The sequence below is a fragment of the Sesamum indicum genome, linkage group LG3 (genome assembly GCF_026168435.1).
Source record: "Sesamum indicum cultivar Baizhima isolate 11 linkage group LG3, ASM2616843v1, whole genome shotgun sequence".
NCBI lineage: Eukaryota > Viridiplantae > Streptophyta > Magnoliopsida > Lamiales > Pedaliaceae > Sesamum > Sesamum indicum.
In genome coordinates this window covers 23,561,926-23,579,158 of record NC_142659.1, presented here as the reverse complement: position 1 = coordinate 23,579,158, position 17,233 = coordinate 23,561,926, and the positions used below count along the sequence as shown (strand labels likewise).

Genomic DNA, 17,233 nt, shown 5'->3' with positions numbered 1-17,233 from the left:
AAAAGACCAAACCCATAGAAAACGAAATCACTTTTAATAAAGTAGACTTAGAGGATAACCAAGAAGGGGAGGGATTAGACAACAATAACCAAGAACAAAATGCAGAAAACCTTGAAAACATAGGAGATACAAACCCATTAATCAACCCCCTAGATAACTACCAACTTGCTAGGGATAGGGATAGAAGACAAACTAGGATACCTTCAAAACTTAGGGATTTTCACACAAGTCTAAATACCGAACTAGGAGAACCATCTAGTGTTGAAGAGGCTTTAAAAAGTGACAAATGGCTTAGTGCCATGAAAGAAGAAATGAAATCACTAAAAGACAATAAAACATGGATCCTAGTTCCTAAACCCAAAAATGCGTCCGTTGTCGATTGTAAATGGTTGTTTAAAATAAAACAAGAAAATCCCTTAAAATATAAAGCTAGACTTGTTGCTAAGGGCTTCACACAAAAAGAAGGCATGGACTACAATGAAATTTTTTCGCCTGTTGTTAAATACACTACTGTCAGAATTATACTTGCTCTCACTGCCTATTATGATTGGGAACTCAAACAGATGGACGTTAAAACTGCATTCTTGCATGGTGACTTGGATGAAAATATTTACATGAATCAACCCTTCGGTTTTTCTGATCTTTCTAAACCTGATCATGTTTGTTTGCTGAAAAAATCTTTATATGGCTTGAAACAATCACCACGTCAATGGAATAAAAAATTTGATGAATTTATGCTGTCTTTAAATTTCTCTAGGAGCAATTATGATCACTGCCTCTATTTCAAATATGTTGATACTACTCCGATTTTTTTGGTACTATATGTTGATGACATGTTAATTGCAAGTTCTAGCTTACAACTTATCCATTGTCTTCAAAATGATCTTTGCAAAACTTTTGAAATGAAAAACCTTGGAAATGCTAAACAGATTCTTGGCATGTGTATTACTAGAGATAGAAAAACATCTTCCATTCTTTTGAACCAAAAACCTTACCTGTTATCTGTTCTCAAAAAATTTGCTATGGAAAATTCTAAACCTACTGCTGTTCCCTTGGCTGCCCATTTTCAACTCAGCAAAAATCAATGCCCCCAATCTGAAAGTGAAATGCAAAAAATGAGTAAGATTCCATATTCAAATGTGATAGGTTCTATTATGTTCCTTATGGTATGCACTAGACCTGATGTCGCCTATGCCATCAGTTGTTTGAGTAGATATATGTCAAATCCTGGTCCCCCTCATTGGGAAGCATTAAAATGGTTGCTTAGATATTTGCGTGGATCTGAAAATGTTGGTATTAAATTTTCAAAACATTCTACTCATGCACATCTTATTGGCTATGTGGATTCTAATTACGCGAATGATAGGGACAGTCGTAAATCCACTACCTCCTACATGTTTACATTCTGCAATTCATGCATTAGTTGGAAATCCCAACTCCAACACATTGTTGCTTTATCTACGACCGAAGCTGAATATATTGCTACCACAGAGGCTTTCAAAGAAGCATTATGGCTTAGTGGACTTCTTAGTGAAATCGGCTTCCTAAAAGAAAAACCTGTGATCTTTTCTGATAGTCAATCTGCTATTCAATTATGTAAAAACCCTGTCTTTCATGATAGGACAAAACATATAGATGTTAGGTATCATTTCATTCGTGATATTGTGGGGAAAAATGAGATAAGGCTAGAAAAGATCAGTTCGGACGAAAACCCTGCAGATATGGGCACTAAATGCTTGCCAATAGAAAAATTCTGTAAGTGCCTAAAAATACTCTTACTAAATCCTGATTAATACTTCTGTGTTTGGTTAGTGTTGTTTATATTGCAGGTACAACCTTGGAGTATTTATTGGCAATGATGAGAAAACCAGATCCATAAACCCCTGACCTATACCATTGGGTATTTGGTCCAAGGTGGGGTATGTTAGAAATTATGGCCCAAATACAAAGGCCCACTCACAACAAAGCCCACCGTCACTTGGAGGCCCACACCCGGTACCCGACCCGCCCGACCCGGGTTTGACTATACTTATATACTCTCTCACCCTCAAACCCTAATCTAATCTCTCTCTCCTTCTTGCGGTTTCCGCCGCTTCCCTCTTCTCTTCTCTCCCCCCTTCAAACCGATACAGCTGTTGGTCTCTCTCTCTCTTCACCGTTTCCGGCGGTTATCAAGAGCCAACTTAATGGCTCTTGAGAAACCGCCTAACGGACACTCTCCGGGTGTTTCTTAGCCTATAAGAATGGAGGTTCTTCAACCCTTTTGCTCTCGGCCGAACTTGAGAAAATCAGTGTTTCCTCCCTCAATCTCTGTGATATATTTTCTGTGTGAGAACGTGCTTTGTGGTGAGCGATAGTAACTGGTCTTTGTGATCGGAGAGTTGTGGTTGGGTACCGTGGGTAGTGGAGCAACCGTGAGGGTTGTGGCTTGTGTGTTTGGGTGCGGTATCTGTGACCGTGTCCCTTCGGAAATTGGATCTGGCTCTTTCCCCTGAGCCACATTCAAACAGCATTATTTCTTTGTTCTGTTTTTCTCATTTCTCTGTAATTTTCATTTCTGTAAATTGTTGGTGTATTCGGCCTGTAATTTTTGAGGAGTTTCGTACTCCATCGTGTGTAATAGTTGATAGGATATATTTGGAAGGAAATACCACTGGAGGGTTATACCCTACAGGATGCAATTTGGGGTACCAGAGGATATGGAATGCTTGGACAGGCTGGCAGTGGTAAGCTGCGTGTATCAGTTGGTCAGAGCAGGCCAAGAAATTTGAGAGAAATTACGGAAGCAGTGGTGCGACTTCTGGACTCACTCAAGTTTGGCCTTCACACCTGTGCAGGGAATTGAGCTTTCAAATCCTAGGGTCATTCTCGGGCTCCCTTTCTGACTCAAAAAAATACTAGAATATCTGCTTTTCATCACCTTCACCTACACCCATGTATCTGAGACAGACATAAACACAAAAACCCTATTCGTATATCATATGTATATGTACGTATACGTACGTTATACGTATGTGTGTGCTCTAAATGAAGAACAATAAGTGTGAAAGGTAGATCTAGTAGCATCATGATATCCTGGTAAAGTCTTGATAATGGACGGCAGACTGAGTGTTGATCGATGAAGAGAACAAACAACAGAAACCAACCCCAACTCGCATACTTCATAACTACAGAGTTCATCATGAGCCTGATCGATCAGTGCATCTCATTGTAGGGGGTTGCCATTTTGACGATCCTAAATTGTTGAAACGATGATTAAAGAGTTTTGGCAGAGTTTGTGTTTTATATATATTGTTAACATTCAAAAGTCTTCCTACCCTCCCCCACCTACCACAATAAGTTTTTCTTTATTAATTGGGGTAATCACATGTAAAATATAGAGAAAATCTCATCTTTTTTGTCTCATATATAAGTAACTTAGGTTTTTTATTACCTTTGATTAGGGTAATTTACCTCCTTGTGATATTACAAATGAACAAATTATCCTTCTATGAGAGAAATAATATCAATTTATCCCCCTATATTTTTTTAATTAAATTGAAGCAATTTACCTCCCTAAATTGCTGCATCTTATAAAAATATAGGAAAATCAACTGCTATTTTTTTTTATATAAATATAATTTGCTCATTTGTAATATTACAACAGACTTGTTTGCAAGTTTTCCCCTTTTGCTTCTAATAATTACGGAAATATACATTAAAGAAAATAACTTACATTTTTTCCCCTCAACTTTTCGTCCCCTCAAGTTTTAATGCTTGTGCTTGTATTTGTTTTTTATTTTTTTGTTTTCATTTTCCAATTTTGAGCATTTCTTTTTACGGCATATGGTTTGTCTTTATTAATGTAATAGATAGGGGTGGGCGTCGGGTCGGGTTCCTCGGGTTCGGGTTTGTCGGGTCGGGTACCCGACTTGTCGGATAGTGTATAACACTACCCGACCCCGAACCCGAGTAGGGCGGGTACCCGGTTAGTCGGGTACCCGACGGGTTCGGGTACCCGACAGTCGGGTTCGGGTAGTTGTCCTCAAGTTTTTTTTTTTTATTATTATTATAAAGCAATGAAATTTTATTCATAAAATAAATTGCAATGGCAAAGAATCACAAGAGACATTCAATTTTTGCAAACATCATTACCAACCAACATGAACAAAATAATCCATCAAGTCATTACATTCTAATCATCAATTTACAATTACATGTGAAGTACTAGATCTAAAATAGTCCAAACTCCAAAGTAGTCCAATCAAATATCAATTATGGTTGAATCGACTCCCAATTTTGTCAGCTCTATATGAAAACAAACAAAAAAAAGATTGAGATTAATATAAATAAAAGTATATAGAATTTAATATAAAACAAAGCAAAAGAAAAAATAAAAAGTACCTTGCTCAAACATTTCAATTTGACTTAAATCTTCTTCTATGCTTATTGGCTTGGAATCTTTACGGATCCAATTTTGAGCACAAATAATAGTTTGAACAATTTTAGGAGAAAGTGAACAATTATATCAGTGAAGGGATCAACCAATTAACTGAATAAAAAGTATCGAAATATACTCCCAACAAGAAAATGTTGCTTTGGCAGATATAGATGTGAATCATGTGATTACAAATATTTCCTCCAAAATTTGGTTATGAAAAAAGCACAAACCAAATTACCATGAACTTAGATGATATAAATATTTGGATTCTAATCTCAACCAAAATTCACTAAAACAAAAAAATAACAGAAGCCCATTAAACCTTTAACTTTGAGGAATTTAAGCAGAACTGAGACCCTATACATGAAATTCAGGACTTCATAATGATGGAAAATGGTGCATACACAGTAGAATTTTGTTTCTCCTTCTTTCAAGAATTTTGTTAATGTGAATTATGTGATCAATTTATTGCTGGCTGTCCTTCCGTCTAACGAATAATTGACATTCGTCTTAACCCAACTATAGAACACTTGAGCAAAAGCAGTATCTTTCGTTCGAAAATGGCTGCCGCAGGTGTAAAACAAGCTCTCTCCAGTATTCTTTAATTTTCTTAATGTGATCTATAGACTGTTATTCGTTTTCCTTTTGTTTATGTTTTTTTGTTTTTCATTCTATCCCTTAAATTACTTGAACCGCTTGATACACAGAAATCTGTCTTCCAAGTTAGCCATGAGGAGCCTAATAATTCTGATTTAAGTTAGCTTCTGTAAAATACTGACATTAATTTAAAGAAATCATTCAACTAAGTTTTGATTCTCCAGTTCCTACCATTAATGCATAAATAGATTTCTAAAGATCATATGTAGAAGTGTAGAACAGTAGAAGGGTGCTTGAACAAATAAGCATGCTGCGTATTGACACCTGAGAAGAGTATCTTGTATGAGACAGACAGATAGTAGCAGCAAACAGAGAGCAACTTCATCACTTTGAAATTTGAAGCTAAGGAAGAAGGCAAAATTGCAGAAACATTATATCATATACAGATTCCTTACCGTGCGGCGAGTGACGGCAAGAAGGCGACAGCGAGTCTTGTGCGACGGCGAGTCTTGTGCGACAGACAGCGAGAAGGGTTAGTGAGAGAGAGGGAAAACACAGACTGAGAGGGAGGAAGAAGTGGTAGGAGACGGGATAAAACCCTACAAAATTTTTCCCCCTTTTTCAATCGGGTACCCGATCGGGTTAATCGGGTTGAGTATTATAACCCGAACCCGATCCGATTAAAAATAGGCGGGTTTCGGTTTATCCGAACCCGCCAAAAAAACCCAAACAAACCGACTCCTTTTACCCGAACCCGATCGGGTCGGGTCGGGACCCGATGAACCCGACCCGATCGCCCACCCCTAGTAATAGATAATTGTTTGTTTGCGTTAATTGTGAATTAATTGTTCAGTCATGTTTTAAATTTCTATTCTCTTAAAATTTACTATAGTTTTTCTTGTTTCGTACTGCGAATTAAATAATTATTATTTTAATAATTTTTTAAAAGAAAATTACAGGTGCAAAAAATCCACTCCCATATATAAACTAAGTTGACTTCAAAAAACTTGAGCCAAACATTTGCAAATTATCAATGTTTTAAATTTCATTGGCTTATATGTCTATTTGTGTTTCTCGCGATTTTCACCACACAAAGAAAACAAATTAATGGGGCCTCAAACATGTAAAAAAAACATAACAATATAAATACTTTATTAAAGTAATGGAACATGAAATATTATTTCATACTTATTAATATGACAAATATAATGCCCGCACCCCATCAAGTCAAATCAATTAGTTTAACTCTTATTACGACACACCTTGACTAGCAACTTTTTTCTTATTTTTTGATTTATTTTTGGTTCCTATTAAAAATTGGATTTTAAAGTATTTTTAGAGGGGTGTACTTTTAATCTCAAAACTCTTTTGTAGAAAAGTATAATTTAACATTTTTAGAGGGGGTCTAAATGTAATTAGTCTTTTTTAACTTTTAATTGGTTGTTTATTTAGTTAAAAAAAAATAATTTTTGGGGTTGATTTGTAAGATTTTTATTAAATTTATTTGAATACTAAATTTATATGATATACCTTTTTTTAAAGGAAAATAAAATTATCATTTCATGACAAAGAGAATTAGCAACATCAAAGACCACAAAGAAACCATTACGGAAAGGACAGTAGAGCATCAATATAATTCTAAAACAGTCATAGACAACTTCCAATGGAGATTGAATCAGGCATTCCATAACTCACTTGTTCCCAAATCAACATGACAACATTGAGTTTTCACCATAGAATTATATGGAAGAAGGCTGCATGTTATGTTCATGATAAGAGTATTCACCAGCCTTTGCCAAATCTGCTCAAAATTTTAGTGATAGTAAGATGTATATTATGATTTGTAAATGAAATATAGAAGTTTGAAGATGCATGAGAGTAAGTACTCACCATAGTCTAGTAAATCACACGGTACATGATGAACGTTGCAACGTCGTTCATAGAACGGATGGTTTTGTTGACCTTCTCATGAAAATAAAACTAAGAAAAAAAAATTTGGTTAGGAAATTAATTAGTGCAAGTAAGTTGTATTTACTGGAACATAAATAATTAGAACTTTTGTTTATTAGTAGATAGATCGTTAAGAAAAAATATATACATTTAAATTAAATAGATAATATTTTAAGAACACAATATTTAGGACATCTAATTTGGATGTCGTTTAAATACTTTATAACTTCACGAACTACCTTTTGAAAATAAATAAAATTTCTCTCTAAACATTCATATCATGACTGACGGATTATACGGTGCAGTCTGGCTAAGAGAAGATCATAAATATTATAATTTTATGTCGAAATATATAACTTGTTACATATGAAAGCAAATGGTTAGCTACTCTTATTATCAACTATAATAAGATAAAAAAAACAAAAGAAGTCTAACTAAAAAGTATTTTCATACTATTTATAACTATGTACATGTCTACGAAATAGTGTCACGTTGATTTCAATATTTCTGTGTCTACTTGACAAAAAGACACGTGTACTTAAATTAACTTATATACTTTCTTTATCTACTAAACTAAGACTACCATAATTATATTAACTAACGTATATTCTATATCTACTTAAACTAAAATACACGTAGTTAAGAGACATGTATTGTTATATTAACTAGCGTATCTTTTGTATCTATTTAACTAAGAGACACGTAGTTGTATTAACTAGCACATCTTATGTATCAATTTAACTAACGCATAGTTAGTTAAGAGACACGTGCAATTATAATAATTAATCTGCATCAACTTAACTAAGAAACTTTTGCGGTACATTAACAAATTTTCTTTTTATATCTACTTAACTAAGAAATGCATGTAGTTATATTAAATAATGTACCTTTTCAGTTTTTGTGGTTCCCGTGCGTTTTCTAACCTCAATAGTCCATCTGCCCTCCAGTCGCTCCGTCATTGACAACGGATACTTACTTTCTATCTCGGGATAGACTTCCTCTAGTATTGGGAACACCACCCTCTGCCCAAGCTGGATTTCTTTGGCTTCCATTTTTCTTCTGTTCAAACTCTCATATGGTAATAAAACATAATATGTTGCTTTCCCTGTTGCATTCTTTGATGCAAGAAAAGAAGAATATACATAAGAGAGTCATACTAATATCTGCAATTTCATACATCTCAAATTTGGTCTTATGTAGTTTCTTTCTGGTGTAGCAAAAATGTTAGGATATGAAAATTTGTACTTATCCACATTCAAATTAAATATGTAATATAAGTGTATGGTCCTTTGTTATATTAGAATTGCTTCTTTCAAGATTTTATTATAGTGGATATAAATAAAGTGTGAATTCTTAAAGAAAAAATTAAACCTACCTCTAACATCTCCAAAACATATTCTGACCGTTCCTCGCATCTCAAAAGTCGGAGAGAAATTGCTCTAGATTCCACAATGCTAGATGCAACTAGATCCCGTTTCTTCCTTTGTGAAGATCCTTGGTTGCTTGAACATGCTTCCTCCTGCAAGATTGAATTTTAATTATTAGTTGATAAGTAGACCATAAACATAAACTAAAAGGGTGTGAATGATTTGTAATTAATGTGCCTGAGTTGTTTTTTTATTTTTTCCCATTCATGGGTAGTTTGCAAGAGGTTATATATATATATTTCGTAACTTACAAAATTATAGAAGGTTAAATGATTAAGAGAATAAGCATATTCAGGTTTCAATTGACGACATAACAACTATATGCATGTACAAAGTGTTCATCCCTTAATTTGGTTTGACTTGCAATAGATTCCCTCTAATTAAGTTCTACTTTAGTATATGTATTTATGTGTGTGTTTACTGTAGAGTATCTCTTTTGGCTTGTTGAATTCTTATATCAAGAGGTTATTCAAGACAAGCAATAATTAATAAACATAAGATTTAATTAAATCTGATTTTAAGATAAAAAGTACTCTAGTAATTTATGTCATCAAATTTATTAATTTGGTTGAAATTGTAACAACTTATCACAATTTTAACTAGAGCTTTAGCATTTGAACCTAATTTCACTTGAATACTCAGCTTTTAACAATCCCAGATTTAAAACTTTATTGTTTGGATTGGAATATAAATTTCATCCACAATGCATTAATATTTACCAATATATTAAAGAAAAAAAAAAAGAACGAGAAGAGAAAGAGAGAGAGTTATAAGATGGAGAAGAAAGAATCTTTCCCACAAATTGAACCGTGTGACATCCCCCTCCCCACCCACCCACACCAAGAGAGAGTGAGAAATACAAAAAGTCTTAAAGATTGAGGAAAAAGAATCTTTTTCACAAATGGAATCTCATATAAAAAAAAGGGAAAAGCATTATTTTAGTCCGCTAAGTATGCCTAATTTTAATTTTAGTCCAACAACTATGTCTTTAGGTCCAATAACTTACAAAATTGCTTACTTTTAGTCCTCTGTCAAATTTTCGAACAATTTTACCCCTATGAGTGCATATGGACTAAAACTGCCTTTCAAAAGTTGCATAGGAGTAAAATTATCCTAAAATCTACTAGAGGACTAAAAGTAAACAATTTCTTGAGTTACTGTACCTAACAAAAATGGACATAGTTATCGGACTAAAATTAAAATTAGGCATACTTAGCGGACTAAAATAAATACTTTTCCCTAAAAAAAATTGGTAAGCAAATTTTGATTTTTTTTTTTCCAAAAAGCTTTGTTTCAAATTCAAAGAGAAAGCCAAAAGTATTGTCTTTCCACTTTCAAGATTGAGCAATTTTCAGTTTTAGGTCAGTACTTCTTATAAAATTTATATTTAAAATAAAAGATCTAAACAAATGAAGAAGACTGAAGACCACAGACATGAAGATTTGTTTTTTGAAAAAAAAAAGGGAAACAAAATAAAGAAAGATAGATCTACCGTACCTGTTGGACTCTTGGAGGCACTTGTGATGGTGGTGAGGATGGGGGTGGGGGCGGAGGTGCCGGAAAATTAAAATCCAACGGCTCCGGAAAGAGCACACCATTAACTCTCCAACATCCATAGAAGTTATCTCTCTCAAGTATTGTCTACAAGGTGAAAAATTAACATTGGTCAGAGTTTAGTCAAAATTATAACATAAAATTGAAAGTTGAATGTTGTTGAATCATTGAGAAGATCTACATTGGTTTCTTCGTTTGACCCGTGCTCCATCTTTTCTCCTGTGACAAAGAGTTTTCCGGAGGATGTGTGTGTGTGTGTGGGGGGGGGGGGGGAAGAGAGAGAGAGAGAGAGAGAGAGAGAGAGAGAGAGAGAGAGAGAGAGAATGCAAGTAATAAGTTGTGTGTGTGTGTGTGTGAGTGTGAGTGTGAGTGTGTTTGTGTAAATGTACAGTGACTTATATAAGATATTTTCATAACAAATGAAGGCAAAATATTTCTTAAATATAATATTTTCATGGTCCTTGAATAGATGGCTAGAGTGAAATTGCAAATTTACAAAAGATTTAAAGCCTAAAAAATTAAAAAAAAAAATCAACAACAACAAATATGCACGACTTTAATAGGAACTATAAATATATTTATGACATATGAAATTGTGTCCAAATTTAAAATATTTATAATGTTGCAATAATTTAAATTACTTTTATATATAAAAAAAGGGTCCACCATACAATTTTACAGACCAAAGCTACTCACTAGCCATATATAATTAATTTACCACATAAATTAATAGTAAGTATAGTAAATCATATACATCATAAAATGACTTTTCCACAATACCTTGCAAATGTGTAGGCAATTTAAGAGATTTTTAGTAAGGCCTATTATTGAGATTAATGACACATAATTGAAATTAAATTGTAAGTATGTAGACTGTATTCTATATTTTCTATTTCTGCTATTATGGTGTGGATACTAAATTAATTGTGATGCTCTAGCTAGTTCAATACAAAGTTTTAAACTTCATGTGTTATTATTCAAATATTAGTAATCGAATAAAATTCCGTTTTAAATAGAAAGTAGTAATAGATTATTTTTTTGTAAGCAAACTCAGCTACAATTTAGTCGCACATAGAAACAAATAAATGTATTAATTATTAAAAGCATATGAATAATTAATTGGCTGTACGACCGTAAATAATTAATATGCATTTTGTATGTACGAGATTCAGTTCGGAAATATACTTATTGTGTACGGATGTGTGATTTTTATTATGTACGAAATTCAGTACGAAAATATATTTATTGTGTACGAATGTGTGATTTTTATTATGTACGAGATTCATTACGGAAATATATTTATTATGTACGGATATGTGTTTTTTTATCATGTACGTATATATATAATTAATTCATAACTAGGTATGAGATATTTATATATAAAATATGAATAAGTGATGATTTTTTTTGAGTCGTCGTATATATATAAAATTTCTAAAAAACAACATACGAACCACAAATTTAAATTTTTAATTAAGTTAACGATTAGCCAATAATAAGAATAGCAAATTTCTAAATTAAATAAAATCCTTTTGCTCTGACCTAAGTTCCACCATTTAATTAATGTAATCCTTTTTGCGCCTAAATCAACTTTCTAAATATAATGTCTTGAAATCAAATAAGAAAATTACATTAAATAAAAAAAGAGAGATATAAAAAATAAAAAAATTAGGGTGATGAAAAAAAAAAATGGATCAGAGAGAGAAAAGTGTTATCTATGTAAGAACAAAAATAAAAGTGTAGAGAAAGAAAGAGTTTACAACATCCTAAAAAAGTATTTGTTCGTTTTTTTATTTAATAAAAATTATTTTTAAATCTTTGTAAGTATTTCCTTTGTTTTAAAACTTGTGAAAGAAAGGAAAAAAAAAAAAAAACAGTTTTTACTTATAAATGCTCTGATTTTTTTAATGAATATATATAAACTTTATTTGATCAATATTATGTTCATTATAATAATTTGAATTAAAATTTATCATTTTCTATTATTCTTCAAATTTGCGCGTCTAAAGTTTACATAAACTCTTCATTATTTGATACTATTAAACTTTATATATTTCATAAATTTCATATGTCTGCCATGACTTTGAGAGGTGAACATCCCTTTTTATAGGCGTGAGCAAAGTTTTAGGTAGCTTGAACTCATTTCTTTGAACTTGTACATCATGGATTTTGTCATGAGTTAATTTCCTGATGGGCTGTATTTAAATATGCATCTGGCCCAATTTAACCATTACAAAATAAAAGAAATAATTTAATATATATTCTGAATTGATCCATAAGGACACATATGACCCAAACTCAGGATGGGCTCATGATTTTATGTCTTTAAAATATGAAAAATCCAAATTTTTTACGGACTTTTATTTTGAAATATAATTATTAGTCAATTTATTTGGATTTTAACTGATTATTTATCCCAAAATATTTCGACCTTAACATAAAGTATAAAAAATGTGAATTAAGTTGTTGTTAGAATTAAATATGCCTATTCGTCCGTGAAAGTGTTATTTAATTCAATGTTGACTTTTTCTATTAGAATTTGATATTGTAATAGTAAAATAATAATTATCTATTCATAGTTAAATATGAAATGTATTAATTGAAATAATGTTTTGAGAATAAATTTAATTTGCACACTTGAATTATGCAATGAATAGTAAACACCACTCTAATTACGAAATGTACCTGGCGAGGGTAATTACCAAAAGATCAAATTACCCCTCTTTTTTGAAGAAATTTACAATAAAGAGTAGCATCCACGCATGGAGATGCGGGCTGGGTCGCCCGACCCGACCCGCCTGACCCGGTCCGATTGACTCGCCTACTCTGAGAAGGATTAGATCACCCGACACTTGGACCACTAGATGACGCCACGTGGCAAATCCTAAATGGTACCGTACACTACAAAATACTAGCATTTATGAATATTTTTAGGCAAGTGCATTTATCACATTTCTTTTCTTTGATCTCACTCGCTCTCCACTGATTGCTTTCGACCCCATTTCCTAACTTAAGCATCAGAGGGCCTTAGGTGGGGGCTACCCAGCAAGCCTAACGTGTGTTCTGTTCTTAGGATCCACTCGTAGGAAGCTTAAAGTTGGATTCAACGATCCGATCTGAGGTACCAGGTTCTGCAACCCGATCCCAAAGTGTGTGACCTATATCATTTTGGTGTCGTATGTGGGAATCTAAGAACAGGGGAGTTAGAAAATGGAAGGATCATTGAGGAGAGATCAACACTTAGAAGAAACTTCGATAAGAGAAGAAGAACAAATGTTACAATTTCACGAGCGGATTTACAGTAAATGATGGAGGAAGCAAGCAGGAAGGCCATAGTTGAGTATGAGAGGAGAATTGTGACGCCTGCTCGTGAAGGTGTAAGAAGACAATCATTTAGGGATGTCGAAGGGGAGCAAAGGCATAAGGTCTCGAGGGCACCTAAAAAAGGTCCCGAGAGAATGATATCAAATGTGGTAACGAGTAAGAGGACGATCTCACGGCAACCAGGCATCTCTAGGGCAGAGGTAGTCAGCTGCCAGATAGAGAAGTTAGGAAAGCAACTTGAAGAATTGAAGAAGCAAGGGAGATCGTCTCGCAGAATAGAAGTTCTCCATTCACTAATTGGATTCTTTTAGAGGTCGTGAATAGTAGTTTTCGGTTTCCTAACCTTTCCAAGTATGATGGGACCAAGGATTATAGGGAACATGTTGCGACATTTGACCTAGTGATGAATCTATACGGTCAGACAGACCCAATCAAGGCCAAACTATTCGTAACTACTTTGAAGGGTAAGGCGCAATAATAGTTTACTAATTTGGGTAGTGGAACCATTGATTCTTATGAGGAGTTGATTCAAAAATTTTCTTTTCACTTTGCGAGCAAGAGGAAAGCAAAGAGGTCTGCTACATACCTCTTTACTATTAGGCAGAGAGACGATGAGAATCTTAAAAGCTTCATGGAAAGGTTTAATAACAAAATGTTGGAGGTGCAAGATCTGAGAATCGACATGATGGTCAACATATTAATTCATGGGCTGAAAAAGGGGCCATTTGCGTTGGCTTTGGCTTGCGACCCAAAGAGAGGAACATAACACATGATGGAGATGGCGTACAATTACATAAATGAAGAAGAGATGAACGCCATGAAGGACAGTGAATGGACGAGGGACCAAAGTCGCATGAAGTACGTAGCTTTGCAACCTATCTACAAAATCAATTTATTATGCTCGTTTAAGGTAATTTTTTTAGGCCAGGCAAGCTAGCAGATAATAGAATGAATGAAAAAATGAAAGAATTTTTTCATGCTGCAGCACAATGTAAACATCTCTTATAGAGTCTTGCATTTTTTGGCGCCAATTTTTACCTTCAAAAAGGCCAAAAAAGTCTATTTCACATGTAACAACTAAAGTAAATGGATTGCCCATTCTTCCATTTAAATTTGATGGTAAATGAGGTTTGGGACTACGTTGGAAACTTTTCTTTAAAAAATGGTATCAAAGAGAAAATCATGTAAAGTATGGGATGAAAAGTAAAAGGTCCATTTTTTACGGGACCAAAAAGATAATTTATCCCAAAAAACATTATATTAATTTCATCCCCCATTTAATATTTTTATGTTATAATTTTACACTTATAAGAAAAAAATATAATAATGTTAACCTCACTCCATATATATATATATATATATATATATTGTATTTGTCACATTATAAGTACAAAAAATATATATGTTAAACAAAGGGCAAAATTAAAATTTATGTAATTTTTTTGGGTAAATCAGTATTTTTTGTTCAAGTCCTAAAGGAATGGAGTAGGTGTAAATGAAGATTTTTTGAAGGGCTCCACTTGTAATTTCATAACTTTTTTGAAGAAAAGTATAATTTAACATTTCTAGGGGGGTCTAAATGTAATTAATTCTTTTTAACTTTTTATTGGTTCTTTATTTTTATTTATGAAAAAATAATATTTGAGATTAATTTGTAAGCTTTTTATAAAATTTATTGAATACTAAATTTATATCATATATCTTTTTTTTCAAAGGAAAATGAAATTAATATTTCATGTAAAAGAGAATCAGCAACATCAAACACCAGAAAGAACCCCATCACAAAATAGGTAGCTGAGCATCAAATAATTCTAAAACAATCAGAGACCACTTCAATGAAGATTGAATCAGCCATTCATAACTCTCTTGTTCCTAGATCAACGTGACAGCCATTGAGTTTTCTTATAAGTGTATGGTCAGAACAATTTGTAATTCATGTGCTTTTTTTTCTTTTTCACTTTATGACTAGTTTGCTAGAGGTATATATATATAGGGAGAAATATAATTTTGGTTCAATTTTTTAGGTACGGTGGCAGTTTTAGTTTGGGTCTAATTCAAATTATGAATCAGAGAATAGTAATTTTTTGAAAAATGGAAATTTATGGACTAAACACCCTAATTTTGCCGGAATCGCGCACATAATGTGCACGTAACCACATAAATTTGGAAATTTCTCCAAAATTTGGGGAATTGGCTTACATGAAAGTAAATTTTCAGTGGTGCTTACATGGCTAAGGTGACGTATTTTAAAATTTTACGTAAGCACTGGTTGAAAAAAATACTACCGCATAAGCTAATTAGCCGAATTTTGGAGAAATCCCAAAATTTATATTGTCATGTGCGCATCATGTGCACAATTCGAGCAAAATTAGAGTATTTTGTCCTTAATTGCCATATTTTGAAAATTATTGTTCTGATTCACTATTTTGAATTGGTCCTGAATTAAAATTGCCACCACCCCTAAGAATCTGGCCCAACATTGTATTTTTTCCTATATATATGTATGTATATATTGTGACTTACAAAATCATAAAAGGTTAAATGATTAATAGAATAAGCGTATTCAGGTTTCAATTGATGATTTTGATTTTTCTTTTCAAAAAGCTTTATTTCAAATTCAAAGGGAAAGCCAAAAGAATTATCTTTCCACCTTCAAGATTGAGCAATTTTCAGTTTTAAGTCTGTACTTCTTATAAATTTATATTTAGAATAAAAGATCTAAACAAATGAAGAAGAGTGAAGATCACACACATGTAAATTTATTTTTTGAAGAAAAAAAAAAAGAAACAAAATGAAAGAAAGAAAGATCTACAACATTAACTCTCCAACATCTATAGAAGTTATCTCTCTCAAGTATTGTCTGCAAGGTGAGAAATTAACATTGGCTAGAGTTTATACAAAATTATATTATAAATTTGAAAGTTGAATGTAGTTGAATCATTGAGAAGATATATATTGCTTTCTTGGTTTGACCCGTACTCCATCTTTTCTCCTGTGCACAAAGAGTTTCTCGAAGGATGTGTGTGTGTGTGTGTGGGGGGGGGGGGGGGGGGGAGGGAGAGAATGCAAGAGACAATGACAAGAGAATGACTAAGCACCTGATGAGTAATAAATTGTGTGTGTGTGTGTTTTTGTGCAAATTTATAAAGAGTGAATGTAATGGAGACAATTCTCATAATTTTATTTAATATATCTACACTGACTTATATAATATATTTTCATGACAAAGCATAATGACGATGCCACGTTAATACATCATATTGACGTAGCACTATCCTCACTGTTAATTATCAAACACCAAATGTAGGCAAATATTTCTTAAATATAATTTTTTTCCTGGTCCTTGAATAGATGCCTAGAGTGAAATTGCTAATTTACAAAAAATTTAAACTTTAAAAAAAAAAAAATCAACAACAAGAGATATACACGGCTTTAATAGGAAATATAAATATATTTATGACCCATGAAATTGTGTCCAAATTTGAAACATTTGTAATGTTGCAATAATTTGAATAACTAAATCACGAAAAAATTACTTTTATATAAAAAAAGGGTCCACCATATAATTTTACAGATCATAGCTACTCACTAACCATATATAATTAATTTACCACATAAACTAATACTAAGGATAGTGAATCATATACATCATAAAATGACTTTTCAATAATACCTTGCAAATTTGTAGGCAATTTAAGAGATTTTTAGTAAGACCTAATATTGAAATTAAATTGTAAGTATGTAGACTGTATTCAATATTTTGTATTTCTGCTAGTATGGCGTGGATACTAAATTAATTGTGATGCTCTTGCTAGTTCCATACAAAGTTCTAAATTTTATGTGTTATTATTTGAATATTAGTAATCGAATAAAATTCAACATAAAATAAAAAGTAGTTATCAATTATTTTTTATAAGCAGATGCAGCTACAATTTAGTTGCATATAGAAACAAATAAATGT

General features: G+C 32.6%; 1 long non-coding RNA gene across 1 annotated transcript; it reads right to left on the bottom strand.

Moving 5' to 3' along the window:
* Positions 1-8,348: 8,348 nt before the first annotated feature.
* Positions 8,349-10,217, bottom strand: LOC148788810 (uncharacterized). The gene is made up of 3 exons (XR_016064788.1): positions 10,130-10,217; positions 9,892-10,035; positions 8,349-8,486 (listed from the first exon to the last, which is right to left on the bottom strand). It is a non-coding gene; the product is annotated as an uncharacterized LOC148788810 (long non-coding RNA).
* Between the last annotated feature and the right edge of the window lie 7,016 nt (positions 10,218-17,233).